The sequence below is a fragment of the Rhineura floridana genome, chromosome 13, assembly GCF_030035675.1.
Source record: "Rhineura floridana isolate rRhiFlo1 chromosome 13, rRhiFlo1.hap2, whole genome shotgun sequence".
NCBI lineage: Eukaryota > Metazoa > Chordata > Lepidosauria > Squamata > Rhineuridae > Rhineura > Rhineura floridana.
In genome coordinates, this window is record NC_084492.1 from 33,359,949 (window position 1) to 33,364,676 (window position 4,728).

The 4,728-nt window shown below is 45.2% G+C and overlaps 1 non-coding gene across 1 annotated transcript; it reads right to left on the bottom strand.

The window, feature by feature from the left end:
* Positions 1 to 572: 572 nt before the first annotated feature.
* Positions 573 to 642, bottom strand: TRNAA-CGC (transfer RNA alanine (anticodon CGC)). Its single transcript has one exon. It is a non-coding gene; the product is annotated as a tRNA-Ala (tRNA).
* Positions 643 to 4,728: the final 4,086 nt, after the last annotated feature.

Sequence of the window (4,728 nt, forward strand, 5' to 3'; positions counted from 1 at the left end):
TTCAATGGGATTTTGGATCTCATAGACTTAGATGTAAACTGGAAGGGGGAGTGCAGATGTGACAGAGGGGACATGCAAGAATTCCTTAAAGATGTAATTTTGGGATCAGATGTGCCTAGAGATTATCCTCTCTGCCTCTGCTCTCTGGTGATGTATATTGTGCAAATGCCTTCATTTGGGAAAAACAAGGTTTGTCTTATGAATTGCAAGATTTTGTAAATTAAGCTTGGACTGACACCATTGTTCATTTGGAAGGAAGATTATCCTGAGGGGAACCAATAACTATTACATTTAAAGTCCTTCCTTATTGCCACATAGATTATCAATGCATAGCTTTGTGTAATGTCTGGAATCAGGGAGTTGGTTCTTCATACATTTTACAACAATGGCTTCCTAGGGTTCTAAAATGCCCATGAGTATAGGAGGCTCCCTCCTTCAGTCTCTTTCCAAAGACACAGATGCATAAGAGGCTGCCTTATACCGAGTGAGACCATTGCTTCACCTAGCTCAGTAGTGTCCACACTGACTGGCAGTGGCTCTCCAGGGTTTCAGGCTCTCCCAGCCCTACCTGGAGATGCTACTCGGGATTGAACCTGGGACCTTCTGCTTGCGAGGCAGATGCTCTACCACTGAGCCACAGCCATGAGCTGGAAGGTGATGGAAAAAGCAATGGGGTGGTAAATTAGCATGCTTGGCCCTGCTGCTCCCCCTCATCCACTCCCCTATTCCCAACCCATGATGAGGACACTACAGAACTAGGCATGTGGTTCTCTCAGTCCAGCCTGGCTTTTTAAAAGCACGAACAAGCTATTGAATGAAATTTAATGAAAACTGGAAATCTGGAAGAAATGTAGAATGCGAATCCGACTTTTTATTTTCTTTTTAACATTTGGAGCATTCCCGTTTTGCTTTTAGAACAGAAGTTTGAGGAATACTTTTGTGTGTTTTTAAGCCCTTAAATCGTGGAATTTTAAGGCCCCAAGGTTAACATTTATCTTTTCCAATTTAATATCTTGGTTTATTTCTAAAACTCCAGAAGCCAACAGTTTTGCATAATTTGGCATGTTTTAAGATAAGGAGCTTCAAAACATGAGGAATTTGCTTGACAAACTCTCTCTCTCTCTCTCTCTCTCTCTCTCTCTCTCACACACACACACACACACACACACACACACACACACACACACACATGTACTCTCTCTAGCCTGAGAGCAACCTCATTTTTTCATCATCACATACAACTGGCAAATCTCTCCATGCCTTTTATTTTAAAAAAATGCCTTTCTTGGCACCATTTCTCTGTGAATTGGCATCCCTCCCGAGGTGAGTGAAGAATTAATCCACAATTACTATGAGATCGCTCGTAAAACAAGTGGAGTTTTTTAAAACTCTATTTGGCAGTTATTAAAATAAATAAAAGATGGAGTGATAGGGACTTGTATCCATCAAGCCATCATCAAAGGAGGTAAAGAACTGCTTGACACCCATTTTGGGGATGATTATGGCTTAAACACGTTTTCCAGTGTTGGGGAAGAGGGGAGGAGAAGTATAGCACTCATCCTCATGCTTATGCACAAAGGCTTGAGAAAAAGATTGCAGCATGCATGTGTCCAAAAAGGAGTGGGACAGAAATTAAAGGAATCACTCATGATTTCTTAAGGAGCAGGATTCATTGCTTTTGAACTTTTATGGTTCGGAAAGTCAACTAATCATAAAGTCCAAGGAGGAGATTAAGCACTGTGCAAACTAAGGGAATGAGTGAAGTTAAAAAAAAAAAAAAAGGCGGGAGACCCAAGTCTGTTGTAGCTCTCTCTACATCTAGTAACTTGGTCTAATGTGTACGATGGCGTGCCTCCTTGATAGTTTACTTCTTGCTTTGTGTAAATATTATCAAACATTATCTATAATACAGAGCTAGGTGGGGTTACCGTTGTACCTAACAGGATGAACAAGTCCGACCAAAGGGCAATCCTATCACTGGAGAGTTCCAAGGTGTGAATCATTCATCAATGCGCAAGGAAAAGAAGCATTGTTAGGAGCACAAGAAAGAAAGCTCTCAAAAGCCCCTTGCAGATGTTGACCTCCACATATTCCAAAATGTGCATGGATGGTGTGTGTGGGGGGGGTGTACACCTGGCTGATTGCGTTGGGGGCCCCATGTGCATCCAAGGTCAACATGTGTAGGGCCGCATTCACATTTATTCCACTATTATTCCACTTTAAACAGTCCTGGCTCCCTGGAAAAAATCCTGGGAAGGGTAGTTTGTGAAGGGTGCTAAGAGTTGTTAGGAGATTCCTGTTCCCCTGACAGAGCCACAATTGCCAGAGTGGTTTAACAGTCAGTCCCTCTTCCCAGGGAACTCTGGGACCTGTAACTCTGTGAGAGGAATAGGGGGTCTCCAAACAACTCTCAGCATCCTTCACAAACTAAACTCCCCAGATTCTTTGGGAGAAGCCAGGACTGTTCAAAGTGGAACTATAATGGAATAAATGTATGGTGTGAATGTGGTCTAGGTTTGGACTTTCAACAGAACATGCAAAGGTCAAGGGTGGAGTTGATGGGAAGGGGGACACTGACACAGGACAGTGCACACAGCAACCTCCCCCTCCACATGTTCCAAGAATGCATAGAGGATAATTCTGAAAGGGATGGTTGGCTCATATGCCTTGCTGATTTAGGTTGTTAAAGGTAAGGAACACAGGCCACATCCACAGCATAAATTTAAAGGTCTCTTATACCACTTGAACAGTTATGGCCTCACCCCAAATAATTCTGGGAACTGTAGTTTTACAAGGGTGCTGGGAATTGTAGCTCCGTGAGGGGCTTCTTTAAGAACTCTCAGCACCCTTTGATCTGGAGATTTCTTTGGGTGAAGCCATGACTGTTGAAGTAGTACAAAGTGTTCTTTAAATTGATGGTGTGGATGTGACCACTTTATGCTTCTAAACAGTTTACCAGTATAAAAACTAGGGCTGTGAACTGGATTTGCCAAACTGGGCAGATTTAGGAACGATCTGGGCTTCTGTTGAGTTATCTGATGGCAGCCCTGGTTGAATCTGGGTCCGGTCAGGCCTCTGAAGTGATCCAGGGCTGTGAGGTGGTGGGGGCCTGCTTCACCAGCATGTTGCCTACAGCGAAAGCTCTCAGGAAGCAGACCTCAGTAAGACTGAATTCTCTGCTCACCAGTGGAATCCCAGCACTATGCTCAAGGCTTCATTACCAGGACAACTGCCCAGGCCTCTTATCACCAGCCAAAGCTGGGATGCAGGAGACTGATGGCACTGGAGGAGCAGGATCCCGGCCAGGGAGAAGCATGTGGGGAACCTACAGGGCAGAGGTAGGCCCAGGCGGTTGCTGTAGCAATGGGGGTTTGGGGAACAGACCATGGGACCTGGCAGGGAAGTATTTGGGGAGAGGGAGTTTCAGTCCTTCAGGGGAGCCACTTGTGAAGGTGCACCCTGCAGAACTGAATCCTCTTGTTGTTGGTGATGGTGGGGGAAAGAAGGCACAGTGTCTCCTCCCCCTCCTGAATGTCATTTTTAAAAAACCCTCTAATTAAACATTACCCTCCAAAAATATATTCAGGGGCAGATCTGGGAGGGGTAGGGGGTCCTTGGGTCAGCCTGGGGCAAGCCAGCCCAATCGGAGAGGACAGATCGGGCTCTGGGGCAGGTCTGGGGGGTCTGGGTACAGACCTAATAAAAACCAATGATCTTTTTCTTATGCTCTACCTAAGGTGATGGACTGTCTTGAAACTCCTATGTATCCATGGGTGTATGATCCTATGCATTTTATATATCCACTTCTGGTGTGGGAGAAGGGTGGGGGTGCAGGCTGCCTACATGCAATGGGCTTACTCCTGAGCAACTATGCAAAGGTCTTTTCAGATGTTAGTCGCACTCAGCTCAATGCAGCTGACTCCCAGGTACAGTCGGTGGGTACAGGATTGCAGTCTCAGAGTCATATCAAATAGCATACCACAGTGGGCAGGCTTTGCTGACCTCTTAAGGGTCTCACCAACCCTCTCTTTAGCAGGACGGCACACCCTCAGTGGCCCAGCTATAGTGGCCAATGCTCAGCTGTGAGTAAAAAAGGAGGTCAGGGATGAACCTTCCGAGCTCTGGGGATGATGCCCAGGTGCACACGGATCTCTAGATCAAAACAGATGTGATGCAAGGAACTGTAGGAAGGGGGAGATCAACTCCAATGTAGATGGCTAAAGAGCTTTGAACATCATTGCGTTTTCCAACTTTTCTGAAAAATCCATTGCCTTATGATTGGAAAGATGAGAAACTGGGTTGTGAAATTGAATTAAAATTGACAAAGTCCCAAGGGCCAAATGGAGAGGCCTGGGGAGCCACATTTGGTCCTTGGGCCTGAGGTTTCCCACCTCAACATACAGTCAGTTACTGAACATGGAACAAGCTGCCTTATACTGAGTGAGAGCACTGTGGTCCATCTATCGCAATATTGTCTACACTGACTAGGATCACATTCACACCATACATTTATTCCACCATTATTCAATTTCAAATAGGCAAGGCTTCCTCCAAAGAATCCTGGGAAATGTAGTTTGATATGACAGGAGACCACCGTTCCCCGCAAAGAGCTACAATTGTTAGAGTGGTTTAACAGTCAGTCCCTTTTCCCAGGGAACTCTGGGAAAGAAAGAAAGAAAGAAAGAAAGAAAGAAAGAAAGAAAGAAAGAACAGGAATCAAACACACCC